This window comes from Bubalus kerabau, chromosome 5 (genome assembly GCF_029407905.1).
Source record: "Bubalus kerabau isolate K-KA32 ecotype Philippines breed swamp buffalo chromosome 5, PCC_UOA_SB_1v2, whole genome shotgun sequence".
Classification (NCBI taxonomy): Eukaryota; Metazoa; Chordata; class Mammalia; order Artiodactyla; family Bovidae; genus Bubalus; species Bubalus kerabau.
Genome location: NC_073628.1, coordinates 47031660 through 47050357, shown reverse-complemented (window position 1 = coordinate 47050357; position 18698 = coordinate 47031660).

Genomic DNA, 18698 nt, shown 5'->3' with positions numbered 1-18698 from the left:
ATGTCCATCGAGTCAGTGATGCCATCCAAACAGCTCATCCTCTGTCCTCCCCTTCTCTTCTTGCCTTCAATCTTTCCCAGCATCAGGGTCTTTTCCAATGAGTCATTTCTTTGCATCAAGTGGCCAAAGTATTGGAGTTTCAGTTTCAGCGTCAGTCCTTCCAATGAATATTCAGGACTGATATTCTTTAGGATGGACTGGTTGGATCTCCTTACAGTCCAAGGGGCTCTCAAAAATCTTCTGCAACACCATAGTTCAAAAGCATCAATTCTTTGTCACTTAGCTTTCTTTATGGTCCAACTCTCACATTGATACATGACTACTGAAAAAAACCATAGCTTTGACTAGACAGATCTTTGTCAGCAAAGTAATGTCTCTGCTTTTTAATACACTGTCTGCTACTGCTACTGCTAAGTCACTTCAGTTGTGTCTGACTTTGTGCGACCCCATAGACGGCAGTCCACCAGCTCCCCTGTCCCTGGGATTCTCCAGGCAAGAATACTGGAGTGGGGTGCCATTTCCTTCTCCAATGCATGAAAGTGAAAAGTGAAAGTGAAGTCGCTCAGTCATGTCCAACTCTTAGCGACCCCATGGACTGCAACCTACCAGACTCCTCCACCCATGGGATTTTCCAGGCAAGAATACTGGAGTGGGGTGCCATTGCCTTCTCCAATACGCTGTCCAGGTTGGCCATAACATCTTCCAAGGAGCAAGCGTCTTTAATTTCATGGCTGCAGTCACCATCTGCAGTGATTTTGGAGCCCTGCAAAATAAAGTCTCTCACTGTTTCCATTGTTCCCCCAACTATCTGCCATTAAGTGATGGGACCAGATGCCATGATCTTAGTATTTTGCATGTTGAGTTTTAAGCCAGCTTTTTCACTCTCCTCTTTCACTTTCATCAAGAGGCTCCTAAGTTCCTTTAGTACTTGGGTGCAATCACAAAAATGACAAAATGATTTCAGTTTGTTTCCAAGGCAAATGATTCAACACTACAGAAATCCAAGTCTGTGCTCCAACCACTGATGTGGAAGAAACTGAAGTTGACCAATTTTATGAAGACCTACAGCACCTTCTAGAACTAACGTTAAAAGAAAGATGTCTTTTTAATCATAATATATTGGATTGCAAATGTATGAAGTCAAGAGAAACCTGGACTATCAGTCAAGTTTGGCCTTGCAGTATGAAATGAAGCAGGGCAAAGGCTAACAGAATTTTGTCAAGAGACTAAACTGGTCATAGCAAACACCCTTGCCAAAAGCCCAAGAGATGACTCTATGCATGGACATCACCATACATAGAGTGCATTTTGATCAATACCAAAATCAGATTGATTATTATTATTATTTTTTTTTTTGTAGCCAAAAGTGGAGAATCTCTATATAGTCAGTAAAAACAAGATGTGGAGTTGACTATGGCTCACATTGTGAGTTCTTATTGCAAAATTCAGCCTTAAATTGAAGAAAGTAGGGAAAACCTCTAGGACCTTCAGATATGAGCTAAATCAAATCCCTTATGATCATACACTGAAAGTCATAAATAGACTCAATGTATTAGATTTGACAGACAGAATGCCTGAAGAACTATGGAGGAAAGTTAGTAACATAGTACAGGAGACAGTGACCAAAACCATCCCAAATAAAAAGTAAATGCAAGAAAGCAAAGTGGTTGTCTGAGGAGGTTTAACAAATAGCTGAGGAAAGGAAAAAAATCAAAGCAAGGGTGAAAAGGAAAAATATGTTCAACTGAACACAGAGTTCCAAGACTAGCAAGGAGAAGTAAGAAGGCCTTCTTAAATGAACAATGCAAAAAATAGAGGTAAACAAGGGAATGGAAAGACTTGAGATCTCTTCAAAAAATTGGAGATATCAAGGACTGTTTTGTGCAAGGGTAGGAATGATAAACAACAGAAACATTAAGGACTGAACAGAAACAGAAGGGATTAAGAAGACATGGCAAGAATACAGAGAAGAACTATTCAAGAAGGTTCTTAATGACCTGGATAGCCATGATGCTGAGGTCACTAACCTAGAGCCAAAGATCCTGGAATATGAAGTAAAGTTGGTCTTAGAAAGTATTACAACAAACAAAGCTAGTGGAGGTGATGGAATTCCAGCTGAGCTATTTAATTCCTAAAGGATGATGCCATTAAACTGTTGCACTCCATATTTCATCAAATTTGGAAAGCTCAGTAGTGGCCACAGGACTGGAAAAGGTCACTTTTCATTCCAATGAAGGGCAATGGTAAAGAATGATCAACTACCCTATAATTGCCCTCATTTTACATGCTAGCAAGTTTATGCTCAAAATCCTTCATGCTAGACTTCAGTAGTACATGCACCAAGAACTTCCAGATGTACAAGCTAGATTTCAAAGAGGCAGAGGAACCTGATATTCAATTGCCAACATTTGTTGGATCATGGCGAAAGCAAAGGAATTCTAGAAAAACATCCACTTGTGCTTCACTGACTACACTAAAGCTTTGACTGTGTGGATCACAACAAGTCGTGGACAATTCTTAATGAGCTTGGAGTAGGAGACCACCTTACTTGTCTCCTGAGACACCTGCTGTGTGCATCAAGAAGGAAGAGTTAGAACCAGACATGGAACAGCAGACTAGTTCCAAACTGGGAAAGGAGTACAGCAAGGCTGTACTTTGTCACCACGGTTATTTAACCTGTATTCAGTAAATGTGTGTGCCTGCTCAGTCGCTTCAGTCGTGTCTGACTCTTTACTACCCTCTGGACTGAAGTCCACCAGGCTTTTCCGTCCATTGGATTCTCTGCCCACCATAGATGTGACGGAGCTCCCAGGAGTCTGTGACTCCCCGTTTCTCTGTGAGTGATCTTGTCCCTCAGGACTCCTGCAGTGAACTGTGGAGGGGAAGATACGATTGACTGGACATAGAGAAGTTTCCTTTAGCAACATTGTCAAGCTTCTGACGTCTTTCTCCCTTCTCTCTGAAGTGAGGAGTTGGCCCTTCCTTATCTTCGAAATGGAGATGGGCATGTGGGCAGTAATAATTCTATATGTATTTTTGTACTTTTAACTTTCAATGAGATTTTCTTATCTCAATCATTAGAAATTAAAAATTTAAAACTCCTTGATCTGCATTGCTGCTGCTAAGTTGCTTCAGTCTTGTCCGACTCTGTGCATTAGCTTTTCCTTAAAACCAGCCTCCTGTGACTCAGTGGCACTAATTATCTTGGCCACGTTTAAATTTCTCTGGTTTCTGTTCCAATCCGTTCCTCATGCTCCTGGTTGTAAGGGAATCATGCTTTTTGCCATACATTTGATTTATTTGTACTATGCTATGCATTTGCCCATGATCTGGGTAAGTGTCTTAGTGCAGAGATTACTAAACTATTTGGGAATTCATGTACCATTATGGGACTGCTTTTGTAATTTTAGTTCATTTTAAAATGTGTTTAAAGCTAGTGCCATCTCATTAAACTTTTCTAAATATTCTTGGCTAGCTTCATTTTTGGTTCTCATGGACAGTTAGTATCACACAAGTGCATGCATGCATGCTGAGTCATGTCTGAGTCTTTGTGACCCCATGGACTATAGCCTGTCTGGCTCTTCTGTCCATGGGATTCTCCAGGCAAGAGTACAGTAGGTTGCTATTTCCTCCTCCAGGGGATCTTCCCAGCCCAGGGATCAAACCTGGGGTATCCTGCATTGGCAGGCAGTTTCTTTACATGAAGTTGTGTTCCTATATATGAAAAGAGTAGAGTTTTGAGGGTTCACCTTACTCCTTGATACCTTAGTGAAATACTTTATTCTTTATAAATATACAGGTAGGGCACCTACTATAAAACACATGGAACTCTGCTCAATTGTTATGTTGCTGACTGAATGGGAGGGAGGTTTGGAGGAGAATGGATGCGTATATATGCATGGCTGAGTCCTTTTGCTTTTCAGCTGAAACTATCACAGCATTTTTTTTTCTTCTAAAGGTTTATTTATTTTGGCTTCCTGGCTGTGAACCTGCTTTCTCTAGTTGCAATAAATGGGGGCTACTCTTTGCTGTGGTGCTTGGGCTTCTCACTACAGTGACTCCTCTTATTTCAGCACACAGGCTCTGGAGTGCTGGCTCAGTAGTTGTGGCGCATAAGCTTAGTTGCTCCGAGGCATGTGGGATATTCCCAGAGAAGGAATGGAACCCTGTCCCCTGCATTAGCAGGGGGATTCTTAACCACCAGTCCATCAAGGAACCATTGTACATTGTTTACTACGTTGTACATTTACTCTAAAATTGTAAATTGGCTGTTCAGTTCAGTTCGGTTGCTCAGTCATGTCCGACTCTTTGAGACCCCATGAAACCCAACATGCCAGGCCTCCATGTCCATCACCAACTCCTGGAGTCCACCCAAACCCATTTCCATTGAGTCAGTGATGCCATCCAACCATCTCATCCTCTGTCATCCCCTTCTCCTTCTGCCCTCAATCTTTCCCAGCACCAGGGTCTTTTCAAATGAGTCAACTCTTTGGATCAGGTGGCCCAGAGTATTGAAGTTTTAGTTTCAACATCAGTCCTTCCAATGAACACCCAGGACTGATCTCCCTTAGGATGGACTGGTATACAGTACAAAATAAAAAGCTTCTTTTTTAAAATTATAAATACTAAATGAATATAGGCTTAAATTCTGAATTTTCTAGTGGAAGAAGATGGCATTGGTTAAAATAATGAATCTATATTTATTGCCTCACCTATCCATTCATGAACTGGGAATAAAACTCCAATAGTTTAAGATCGAATTTAAGATTAGATTTAGTGTTTCTAAAGTGACTGGCTCACAGTTCATTCACATCCACAATATGTTAAGTGGATTTCTTTCCTCCTGGCAAATCTAAACATATCTTTTGATTGAAAAAACTCAAGAAGAAGAGTGCGAGGCACTGCTCACACTGCCAGAGAGCTTCGTCCTTTTCCCCTAGAAATGGAACTGAATCCAAGGATCTAGCAACTCAGCCCCAGAGGTATTTCTGCCTCTTTGGCTGTGAGACCCAGCTGCTCCATGTCATTAGATCTTCCTTCTCAGAACCTGCCCAGCCTGCACTTCTGACCCCTTCACTGCGGAAGGACAAGTGCGGGGCAGCAGCAGGAGGAGAGCAGGGGTCAGGGACTCAGCATTCAGGATTCTTGGTCTCCCCTTTCCTTGTCTGCAGCTTCTCCTTCAATGAAGAGCAGGAGTTCTTGAACTCTCAGTCCTGAGTCCTTCCTAGTTATTCTGTCCCTTCTCTCCAGGAGTGGAGCTCTTTGGTTTCCCTGGAGGTGCAGGCCCTGGAGGTGAGGGGCACAGACTCTGAGTGTAAAGAGCAGCTCTGGGACCCCTGCAGCCCCCCGCCCCCTCCTGCACATCCTCCAGGGGGGACTCTGGGCTGAGCAGAGCCTCACCGCTGCTTTCCCAGATGCACCAGGTACACGAGCCAGTCTGGGGCTTCAGGGAAAAGCTCCCTCTCTGGACAAAACCACATTGGGCTGTTAGAGATTCAGTGCCTACGGAGGCAGGGACGAGAACACAGAGCCCAGTGTCGCCCCCTCAAAGGTCTGCAGGGTCCCTATCTGCTCTGAAGGAAGGTCCCAGCGGGCAGCCACCCCTGGAGTCCAGGGTTCAGTCTAGTGGGGCCCCGCAGCACTGTGGGCAGATTGGCCTTGGGCGGATAGGAGATCACCTCCCTCCTGGGTCCAGTCCCTTCAGAAGCTGCCAGGATTCCTCAGTACCACAGGGTTTTCTCCACCCTGGGGATATTTGTGAGCTCCTGGAGAACCATGATTTTTAATCCCTAAACTTCCTCCTGGTTCCTGGGCCTTGGCTACTCCTGGGGATTTTCCAGAGCTAATGGAGCAGGCTTTTCCTCAGACCCTCTTGAGATCCAGTTCTTGGGAAAAGAGAGGTCTCTCCTACCACCAGGCTCTGGAAGCAGGTGTCTGAGACCCTGCAGCTGAAAGAGCTGGGTCCCCAGTCCCCTGGCTCCTCCTACTTGTTTCTGTATTCTGTCCAGGGGACGTCAGAGAAGTGGGCCTCTCCATGCTTTGCTCCAGGAGACGTGAAGTTCCTCATTACCACTGAGCCTAGAGCTGGAATGGTCGGAGCCAGGCTCTCTCAGGTACCTGGTTGGGGGACCAGGAACGGTGCCTACCTTCCTGTTGAACTTGATCTTCACCTGCCCGGGACCTCCATGACACTGAACCCTGAGTCACTCAAAGTCTTTCCATAGATGGACTTAAACATGTAGCTACATATTTTTTCTGAAGAAAATAGAAAGGCAAATGAAATAAAATGATTTGCGTTTTAAAATATAACAAATAAACACAGTGATATATATTTATATATCCAGTGATATATTTTTGTTATTTCTTTCTTTAAACAACAACCCTCACACTGGATGCATAAATAAACTCGTGTTAGCAACCAAATGTCAATTTTCTCATAGGTAAATTCAAATCCACCTTGAGGGAGTTAAATTTTTATGCCAAGTAGTAAAAGCTAAAGTGTTAACATTAGTTATGTATCTAGAAAAAATGGTTAACTTTACCAGCTGAGCCACAAGGGAAGCCCTGGATAGCCTATCCCTTCTCCAGCCAATCTTACTGACCCAGGAATTGAACCGGGGTCTCTTGCACAGCTGGTGGATTCTTTACCAACTGAGCTATCTGGGAAGCCCAACTTTATTCTACAAGACCTAAATAATAATAGTAGAACAGTACAGATTAACATCCCTTTTAGTTGATAATTTACATAGTATCTGCAAATGCTGCTGACAACCATGACACCTCTAGTCATCCTCCTGGCAGCTTTTCAACAAATCTCAGGTACTCTGACTTCCGGTTTGGGCTGTGGGGTCCTTAGACACCAGATAAATGGCAGATGACAAGGCTGAGAGGTCCGGCCACCAGATAGGTCACAAAATTTTTCTGTGGCTCCCTTGGTCTAAGAAGCATAAACTGCAGATTCACGGACCACGTGGTTCCATGATTATGGTGCAAACAGGAGAGGAATCCACAAATGTGATCTGTGTGTGTGTGTGTGTGTGTGTGTGTGTGTGTGTATCTGGTGAGATCAGGAATACCGGGAAAGACTGATTGGAATCACTGCCCTCCCTGCCACGCACACCACACCCAGGGCTCTGACTCCTTTGCTAAACCTGCTCCCAGTATTTCCCCCACATTCCAGTTGATATTCTACCTAATTTCTGGCTATGCCTCACTGTGCAAGCCTGCTGAACCTCTGGTCCTGTAATTCCATTCCCCGCCCACTTCATTCTGCGCCCAGTGATGTTTTCTAGACAGCTTTCCCCTTGGTCGCTCCCACAGCAAACTAGTTAGATCTTTCAGAATTCAAAGATGCATCTTGATGGTCACGTCTACACCTCCAACTTTCCACATTGTCAAACAGCCTGTGAATGGAGTTGGTGATTTTGTTATTTTAGGAAACTTAGCACTGTGAAAACAAAAGAAGAATCCAGTAAAACTCAGTTTTAAAGTGGCAACTGTCTTTGACATAATAGAGTCACTCTATGTAGAATTTCCCTAGATTAAAAAAAAAGAAACACTAAAAACCAAAAAATAGACAAAGACTTTCTGGACAGTTCTGATTGGAAAAAATATCAGATTCAGGCATTACCAGCATATCTGGTATTCTATCTAGATACCAGCTATCTAACCCCACTAGACAATTCCTAAAAACTCTGAGATTATAAAGGGGAAGGGGGATCATGGCTACTTCTCTCTGGTTGCTTTTCAGGCCACAAGGACGTTCATGACCTGTGCATTGCTGCAAGTCCTTAGTAATATGTGTTGCCTCCACTGCGTCTTTGGTTTGGGGGAGAAAGTGACTATTCTTAGACTGAAATACCTGGTGATCACATTGTCAGGATTATTATGAGATGGTAGTTGAGAAAATCTACACTGAAAAGAAAAACTTAAATGCACCTCCTTAGAAGAGATTCCCTACTAGTGATTTTCTGCCTTTCACTCCCTGTCACGTAGGAGGTCTGGTTTTCCCTTCTCTTCCAGTTGTCCTCCAGGTTTGGCTCTACATAGTTTTTCTTCAGTCACCAACTTGTATTATTTTCTTGTTCATAAAAATTGCTTTGCATACTTAGTTATTCATATATCAACTGTAGTGTTCATTGTAACAAAATTACTTACTGAGAAATGTTTAAGGGAAATTTTTTAAAATGTGAAGTACCTCATCCATGTTACTGTTTGCTCTGCTTAGTTGATCACTTGTGTCCCACTCTTTGAGACCCCATGGGACTGTAGCCCGCCAGGCTCCTCTATCCATGTGGATTCTGCAGGCAAGAATAGTGGAGTGGGTTGCCATGCCCTCCTCCAGGGGATCTTCCCAAGCCAGGGATCGAACCCAGGTCTCCAGAATTGCAGGCAGATTCTTTACCATTTGAGCTACCAGGGAAGTGCATCAGAGTGACTGAACTGAACTGAACTGAACACAGTGGTTAAGATTGCCAATGCAAAACCATGTTCAGAGGACGGGGATGTGTGGTTTCACCAATGGGCTACATTATCTTGGAAATGGTTGAGTCTGTCCCTCAGTCCAGTGATGGCTCCTGGATTGAATTCTGGGTTCACAGACTGGTACATAGAGAGCAGCGCTGACTCATTCCTGCAGAGACTCCTCAGGATGGGGAACAGATGTGCACCCATGGCTGATTCATGTCAATGTATCGCTCTTAAAAACCCCTACAATATTGTAAATTAATTAGCTTCCAATTAAAATAAAGAAAAACCAATACAATATTGTAAAGTAATTAACCTCTAATTAAAATAAATAAATTTATATTAAAAAAATAAAGAAATTAAAAAATTTAAAAAGAGCTTCCCTTTATGTTTCATCATAGTGTTTATGAATGTCATACATATTCACCTGAAAATGTTTCATCAAACCTTTTTCTCATGCACAAACACCAGATAAATTTGCATCATTCTTAGAGTATCTTTCTAATTTTTCTCTTGTCTGCTTCCACTGGCCTGACTTTCAGAGGTCCTTGCCTCGCTCACCTGTTACTGAAACAGAGCAGGACCCTACGCTCCTTTCTCCTGCCTCCAATGTCCTTAGCCCACCTTTTATCTCTCAGTTCAGTTCAGTTGCTCAATCGTGTCCAACTCTTTGCGACCCCATGAATCGCAGCACGCCAGGCCTCCCTGTCCATCACCAACTCCCAGAGTTCACTCAGACTCACGTCCATCGAGTTGGTGATGCCATCCAGCCATCTCATCCTCTGTCATCCCCTTCTCCTCCTGCCCCCAATCCCTCCCAGCATCAGAGTCTTTTCCAATAAGTCAACTCTTCGCATGAGGTGGCCAAAGTACTGGAGTTTCAGCTTTTGTGTCATTCCTTCCAAAGAAATCCCAGGGCTGATCTCCTTCAGAATGGACTGGTTGGATCTCCTTGCAGTCCAAGGGACTCTCAAGAGTCTTCTCTAACACCACAGTTCAAAAGCATCAATTCTTCAGTCTCAGCTTTCTTCAAGGTCCAACTCTCCCATCCATACATGACCACTGGAAAAACCATAGCCTTGACTAGATGGACCTTTGTTGGCAAAGTAATGTCTCTGCTTTTGAATATGCTATCTAGATTGGTCATAACTTTCCTTCCAAGGAGTAAGCGTCTTTTAATTTCATGGCTGCAGTCACCATCTGTAGTGATTTTGGAGCCCCCCAAAATAAAGTCTGACACTGTTTCCCCATCTATTTGCCATGAAGTGATGGGACCAAATGCCATGATCTTCGTTTTCTGAACGTTGAGCTTTAAGCCAACTTTTTCACTCTCCTCTTTCACTTTCATCAATAGCCTTTGTAGTTCCTCTTCACTTTCTGCCATAAGGGTCATCTGCATATCTGAGGCTATTGATATTTCTCCTGGCAATCTTGATTCCAGCTTGTGTTTCTTCCAGTCCAGCGTTTCTCATGATGTACTCTGCATAGAAGTTAAATAAGCAGGGTGACAATATACAGCCTTGACATACTCCTTTTCCTATTTGTAACCAGTCTGTTGTTCCATGTCCAGTTCTAACTGTTGCTTCCTGACCTGCATATAGGTTTCTCAAGAGGCAGGTCAGGTGGTCTGGCATTCCCATCTCCTTCAGAATTTTCCACAGTTTATTGTGATCCACACAGTCAAAGGCTTTGGCACAGTCAATAAAACAGAAATGGATGTTTTTCTGGAACTCTCTTGCTTTTTTGATGATCCAGCGGATGTTGGCAATTTGATGTCTGGTTCCTCTGCCTTTTCTAAAACCAGCTTGAACATCCTTTTGTCTCTAGAAAAACTTTAATCAAAATATAAATTTAATCAAAGAAGTGAGAAAATCCGGAAACAAAGGAAAAACAATGAAACAAGATGAAATAATCACAGTTTAGTCATTAAGCAAAGTCAAGGACCTTTAGTTCCTCTTCAAGGACTATAAATAATATTCTGATCCATATGCTTTGAGCGGTTTTGTAGAAGCTAAAATTCCCACTTGATGGAAGAAGTTAACTGCCTGATTACCAGACTGTCCATGACATGTTGTTGTTGTTCATTCACTAAGTTGTGTCCAATTCTTGGCAACCCCATGGACTGTAGTACACCAGGCTCCTCTGTCCTCTACTATCTCCCAGAGTTTGCTCAAATTCATGTCCATTGAGTAGGTGATGCTATCTAACCATCTCATCCTCTGCTGCTTCTTTCCCCTTTTGCTTTCAATCGTTCCCAGTATCAGGGTCTTTTCCAAAGAGTTGGCTTTTTGCATCAGATGGCTGAAGTATTGGAGCTTCAACTTCAGCATCAGTTCAGTTCAGTTGCTCATTCGTGTCCAACTCTTTTCGACCCCATGGACTGCAGCACACCAGGCCTGCCTGTCCATCACCAATTACCGAAGTTTATTTAAATTCATGTCCATTGAGTCGGTGATGTCATCCATCCACTTCATCCTCTGTTATCCCCTTCTCCTCCCGCCTTCAATCTTTCCCAGCATCAGGGTCTTCAAATGATTCAGTTCTTCGCATTACGTGGCCAAAGTATTGGAGTTTCAACTTCAACATTAGTCCTTCCAATAAATATTCAGGACTGATTTCCTTTAGGATGGACTGGTTGGATCTCCTTGCTGTCCAAGGGACTCTCAAGAATCTTCTCCAGCACCACAATTTGAAATCATCAACTTTTCAGCACTCAGCCTGCTTTATGGTCCAACTCTCACATTTGTGGGGCTTCCCAGGTGGCACTAGTGGGAAACAACCTGCCTGTCAATGCAGTAAGTGTAAGGGATGCAAGTTCAATCCTTGGGTTGGGAAGATCCCCTGGAGGAGGAAATGACCTACTCCAGTATTCTTACCTGGAGAATCCCATGGACAGAGGAGCCTGGCGGGCTACATAGTCCATAGGGTCACAAAGAGTCGGATACGACTGAAGCAAGTTAGCCTGCACGCCTTCTTACGTTTGTACATAACTACTGGGAAAACCATCACTTTGACTACATGGACCTTTGTTGGCAAAGTGATGTCTCTGCTTTTTAATACTCTATCTAGGTTTGTCATAGCTGTTCTTCCTAGGAGCAAGCATCTTTTAATTTCATAGCTGCAGTCACTGTCCACAGTGATGTCGGAGCCCAAGAAAATAAAATCTGTCACTGCTTCCACTTTTCCCCCTTCTATTTGCTATGAAGTGATGGTACCAGATGCCATGACCTTTCTCTTTTGAATGTTGAGTTTTAAGCCAGCTTTTTCACTCTCCTCTTTCATCCTCTTAAAACTCTTAAGAGGCTCTTAGTTCCTTTTCACTCTCTGCCGTTAGAGTGATCTGTGTGCTGTTTCTGCATGGAGTCCCCTCCTTTCTTTTATATACCCCTGGAACTCCCCATGTAAAAGTTCTTGCTTACAGACTGTTAGCGGGGAATGGGCCTTTGGACATACAGGATTACTCCGGCAGTTTCTGGTCTCCAAAGTAAAGCAATCTTTCCTTTCAACTAGCCTTGCCTCTGGAGTATTGCCTTTCAAGTGGTGAGCAGCCAGACCTGCCTTTCATTTAATGCTACCTGGGGAAAATTAGCCTGTGCACTAGAGTAAATTTATCCATTTGAATAATTTTATTAATTTATTTATTTTTGGCTGCACTGGATCTTTGTTGCTGAGCAGGCTTTTCTCTAGATACATCAAGCAGGGCAACTCTAGTTTCTGTGCTTGGGCTTCTCATTGCCCTCACTTCTCTGGCTGTGGAGCCCAGGCTCTAGGATGCTCTGGCTTCAGTAGCTGTGATGTGTGGGCTCAGTAGTTGCAGCTCCCAGGCTCCAGACCACAGACTCAATAGCTGTGGTGCTCAGGTTTAGCTCCTCCAGGGCGTGTGAGATCTTCCTGAATCAGGGATCAAACACGTCTCTCCTGCATTGGCAGGTAGATTATTTTTACCACTGAGCCCCACCAGGGAAGCCCTGAATTGGAATCTTAAAAACATAAGTAGCAATTTATTACCCATTGACTCCTTCAAGACAGACTTCTGCAACACAGGAGGAGAGGAAAAAGCCCAGACTAATTTCTGGTAAAGGGACACGGGAAATCAAATTCACCACAATGAACACTGCAGTATGTGTTATCTTTTTCCAGCTGGTCTTTTTGTTTTCTTCAAAAAGTAGAAGTGGATTTGCTGGATCATGTGGGGTTTATGAATTATATAAATCATATTGTAGTAATGTACTATTATATTGAAACTTTCAAGATTTTATCAACTTTAAAAAAATTTTAAATATGATTTTCTTTTTCTTCTGTATTCTTTATTTTACACTGCAAAAAACTTTACAGTCTATTCTGGTAAGTAAACTTTCAAGATTTCTGTGTCTTGAGGTCTCTCCATTAAAATTTCTGAAATTTCCAAGGTATCCAGTCTTATTTTCTCTGTCAGTGTCATTCTGTTAATATATATATATATATATATATGTATTAATATTTAATTGTCTGTGATAGAGAATTTCTTTATCTTATGAATTTTAAAGGTAACATATTTCACTCTTTTCCATCTGCTATTGGCTACATGTAATAAGAAACAGAAGATATTAAGAAGAAGTGGCAAGAATACACAGGAGAACTATACCAAAAAAAAAAAAAAAAAAGATCTTCATGTCCCAGACAATCACTACGGTGTGATCACTCACACTCAGCTAGAGCCAAATATCCTGGAATGTGAAGTCAAATGGGCCTTAGGAAGCATCACTATGAACAAAGCTAGTGGAGGTGATGGAATTCCAGTTGAGCTATTTCAAATCCTAAGAGATGATACTGTGAAAATGCTGCACTCAATATGTCAGCAAATTTGGAAAACTCAGCAGTGGCCACAGGACAGGAAAAGGTCAGTTTTCATTCCAATCCCAAAGAAAGGCAATGCCAAAGAATGCTCAAACTACCGCACAACTGCACTCATCTCACACGCTAGTAAAGTAATGCTCAAAAATGAATCACCAGTCCAGGTTCGATGCATGATACTGGATGCTTGGGGCTGGTGCACTGGGACGACCCTGAGGGGTGGTATGGGGATGGAGGAGGGAGGGGGGTTCAGGATGGGGAACATGTGTACACCCGTGGTGGATTCATGTTGATATATGGCAAAACCAATACAATATTGTAAAGTAATTAACCTCCAATTAAAATAAATAAATTTATATAAAAAAATTCTCCAAGCCAGGCTTCAGCAATACATGAACTGTGAACTTCTGAATGTTCAAGCTGGTTTTAGAAAAAGCAGAGATCAAATTGCCAACATCCACTGGATCATCAAAAAAGCAAGAGAGTTCCAGAAAAACATCCATTTCTGCTTTATTGACTATGCCCAAGCCTTTGACTGTGTGGATCACAATAAATGGTGGAAAATTCTTCAAGAGATGGGAATATCAGACCACCTGACCTGCCTCTTGAGAAACCTGTATGCAGGTCAGGAAGCAACAGTTAGAACTGGATATGGAACAACAGACTGGTTCCAAATAGGAAAAGGAGTATGTCAAGGCTGTATATTGTCACCCTGCTTATTTAACTTCTATGCAGAGTACCTCATGAGAAACGCTGGGCTGGAAGAAGCACAAGCTGGAATCAAGATTACCAGGAGAAATATCAATAACCTCAGATGCCAGGAGCCAGCGAGAGGCACTCCACTCGTGGCAAAGGTCATGAAGAAGGAGGCTCAGCATACGCAAAGGCGGGATCGAGCCTCAGGAGTCCCCCTGGATATTATCGAGCATCTACCCCCAAAAAACCAGAGTCTACCTACTTTATTGCTTTGTGCTCTCACCTCTGATTTTACTGGGGGCTGTCCCCCACCACCATCTCGCTCTCTCTGACAAAGAGTTAACTTACAGCTCCAATTAATAAAGTTCCTGGGCATTAGAAGTGTTTAAGTCCAAACCCCTCAGATAGCTCTCTAACTAGCCTGACAAGTTTACCTGGACTCCTACAGCTATGCATATGATTGTTTACAGTCTCCCAGCCTCGAGGGGCATGGGAAGCTCAAGATATTCAAATAGCTTAGAGCCTCTCAGAGAGTTAGAAACTGTCAGAATAAAACTAGTAAAAGATTTCATTGATGAGCCAATGCTTGCTGCCAAGTTTCCACATCCCCTGTATTGTATCGTTGAATGTGTATTAATTAATATAGTTGGTATGTAGAAAAAATAAGTAGTGGCCTTGGTGCTAGCAACTTTAGACCCTTAAGGTAATAAATTCTTTCCTTTGTTGTAAACCCATTACACATCTGCCCTATAGGAATGCAATTTTATCTAACACTTTCGGAAGATGGCGCCAAACCTTAAAATAATTACTCAGAGAAAATAAGTCTTACGATTGACAAACCTTTGTCAAGAGTCATAAAGTTAATAGGCCTTCTGGCCAGAAGATGATGTAAATCACCTAAACCATTTGTATACGATAAATTTGCAGGAAAGAAACCCTAGTTTTTGATAAGGATCAAAGACTGCTGACTTTGCATCCCCTATTATCCTCTATGTGTAACTTAGGGTATAAAAACCCCTGTTGAAAATAAAGCTACGGGCCTTGCTCACCAAAGCTTGGTCTCCCCATGTCATTCTTTTTCTCAATTTCCAGCTGAGTCTCCATCTGGAGTGTGGAGGTCTTCTGCGACCATTTATTTGCCTGGGTTTCTTAGACCCACTCGAGAAGGTGTCTGAGGTGGGGCACCTTCCGCTATTTGAGAGGGCGCCTGCAGCCTCCGTGGTCAGAGCTAACCTGGTGTCACAGGTGATATTGATTTTCCGTGTAAACCAAGCTACTCAGCCTCCTTTCTCCACTGAATTTTCCTACAGAGCTATCTTCATTCTATTACTCTTTATATCTTTGATGAATATTTAAATAAGTCGCCGACACCATCTCCCCTTTGAATATCCTGGATCAGCTGGGGCTGGACCCTGGCACTCAGATATGCAGATGACACCACCCTTATGGCAGAAAGTGAAGAAGAACTAAAGAGCCTCTTGATGAAAGTGAAAGAGTAGAGTGAAAAAGTTGGCTTAAAGTTCAACATTCAGAAAACTAAGATCATGGCATCTGGTCCCATCACTTCATGGGAAATAGAAGGGAAACAGTGGAAACAGTGGCTGACTTTATTTTGGGGGGCTCCAAAATCACTGCAGATGGTGGTTGCAGCCATGAAATTGAAAGATGCTTACTCCTCGGAAGAAAAGTTATGACCAACCTAGACAGCATATTAAAAAGCAGAGACATTACTTTGTCAACAAAAGTCAGTCTAGTCAAGGCTATGGTTTTTCCAATGGTCATGTATGGATGTGAGAGTTGGACTGTAAAGAAAGCTCAGTGCCAAAGAACTAATGCTTTTGAACTGTGGTGTTGGAGAAGATTATTGAGAGTCCCTTGGACTGCAAGGAGATCCAACCAGTCCATTGTGAAGGAGATCAGCCCTGGGATTTCTTTGGAAGGAATGATGCTAAAGCTGAAACTCCAATACTTTGGCCACCTGATGCGAAGAGCTGACTCATTTGAAAAGACCCTGGTGCTGGGAAAGATTGAGAGCAGGAGGATGATGGAGGATGAGATAGTTGGATGGCATCACTGACTCAGTGGACATGGGTTTGGGTAGACTCTGGTAGTTGGTGATGGACAGGGAGGCCTGGCATGCTGCAGTTCATGGGGTCACAAAGAGTCAGACACAACTGAGAGACTGAACTGAACATATATTAAGCCATTTTAATATTGGTGAAACATCTTTTTGTTATGAGTTTGTACACCTATTAACTTGTTAAAGCAGATTTATTTCAAGCAGGTAGGTTTATGTTACTTATTTGGGATTTATCTGTACATGCTGCTACTACTGCTAAGTTGGTTTAGTCATGTCCAACTCTGTGTGACCCCAAAGAAGGCAGCCCACCAGGCTCCACCATCCCTGGGAATCTCCAGGCAAGAACACTGGAGTGGGTTGCCATTTCCTTCTCCAATGCATGAAAGTGAAAAGTGAAAGTGAAGTTGCTTAGTCATGTCTGACTCTGCAACCCCATGGACTGCAGCCTACCGGCTGCTCTGTCCATGGGATTTTCCAGGCAAGAGTACTGGAGTGGGGTGCCATTGCCTTCCCTGATCTGTACATGTTGCAGACACAAACCTTCTAATAGTGGGGAAACTAGATGGGATGACCAATATTAGGTTGTGAATTTTACAAAGAAATATGTAAGATGCTCTGAGTCAACCCAACAAGATGCTGTCATCTAGTTCAGAAGCTTTACAAATAACATCATGAAAAAGAGATTTTAAAACTGAGACTTGATGAAGTAATATGTTCAGCAGGGAAATGAGAACTCCAATTCTGCCTTATCCCACTAAGCTGGGTAAACAGAGCAAGGTGATTTTTGACATCGAGTTACCCTAGAAATCAAAGGAGCAGACAAGACATAGAATAAAGAGCATACAGTATTCCAAGATATATCATTTTTATTTAAAAATTTATACAAATTTATACAGTTAACATATCAATCCTTTAAAAATAAACACATTTCATAAAGGAAGGTGAAATTATAGAAAATTGTACAGACACAAACTAGTGGTGCCAGTTATCAACATTTCTGACACCTGTTTTCAAATTTATAAAATGTCCTTGATCATGAGTATCCAGAGCACAGAAAAGGTTTGAGAGGGAAAGAGAAGGAGAGGAAACTACAAATGACAGAACTATTGGCCACATTCACAAAGCTCACGACACCACCATTATAATCCAGGAACACCCCCACATGGCCTAGAGTCTTTCTGACATATTGAGGTGATAGTGGGGAGGTGGTAAAGAAACTGCACTGATTGTTCTCTCTGGTACAAAGAAGTAGAAAAATTCCCTCTGAGTCAAGGACCATGTCACTGTCTCTCGTCCAAGAATCATTACAAAGTCCAATGGCCCAGTTGCAACAGCCCGCCACATCCACCTCCCAATAGTGCTGACCAGAAGTGAATGACTCAGCTCCCCAGGCATGAAAATATTTAGATCTTGGTGGAGTGTAGTCAACCCCAGGACCATCAGGACCAGCCTGCACACGTCTCAGATCTTCAAACACAGGGACATGACGAGTGACTCTTTCATTATCCAACGCAATGTACACTGCAGGAAGAAGGAAAAGTTACGTTAGCAGCTAGTGTTATAAATTCCTGATGGACATGAGCTCTGTAGAGTGTCTGAGTTTCCTAACATATGACTAGAAATTAGAGGCAGAACAGCAAGAGAACTTGAGGAATCTTTTGCAATCCATGATCTATAGGTCTGTCTTCATGAGAAGAATTGAGCCAGACCAAATGGGAGCAGTCATAATTTCTGTCTATGAGACCTATTGCTATGTTTTGGTCATTATTTTCCCTGGAACATTTGAAATTGGCAGTTAATTAAAACTTCACTGTCAGAAACAAAAGTAGCTTGCTATCTCCACAGAAAATACACTCTAATAAAAATAATAGTAATAAAACGCTGATCACTTTTCCTGACAACAAGAAATTTCCACTACAGCATCAAAAATTAAATTGAAACAAAAAACTTGTATTTTTTGAAGTGGTTTCTTTGTGAGAATTTTCTGCCAGCATACCTTGAAAAGAAAAGGGAAAAATCTTTTCACAAAAGAAGTGCTCAGCTTACTTTGCCAATGTTGTGTATAAACTGTGTATAAAATTTCCTTTTATGTTTATAACAAACTTGACCATAGAGAGGATTTTTGTATGATGTGAGTGAAGTATGCTTTGTATTTATTACAAAGAGTTTTATAAACCAGCTTAAAACTCTCTAAGCATCTCACAACCGTTGATAACCTCCCTTACCTAAAACTTGGGATGTCCTGAATGTACTTGCAGAGTTACACGCTTCATGTAAACTGTCAACACTATACCTCAGTCTGCTTCAAGTGTCAGTTGTCTTTTCCTGTTTTTTACCCCCCAGATACCTTACCATGTTGTGCTTCATCGCTCAATCGTGTCTTACTCTTTGCAACCCCATGGACTGTAGCATGCCAGCTCCTCTGTCCATGGGGATTCTCCAGGCAAGAACCCTGGAGTGGGTTGCCATGCCCTCCCCTCCAGGGCATCTTCCCAACCCAAGGATCAAACCTAGGTTTTCTTCATTACAGGCAGACTCTTTCCGTCTGAACCACCATGGAAGATAGCTTACTACCTCTCATTATAAATGTCTTTTTTCCAGATGCCATTTAGTTTTTTTCCAT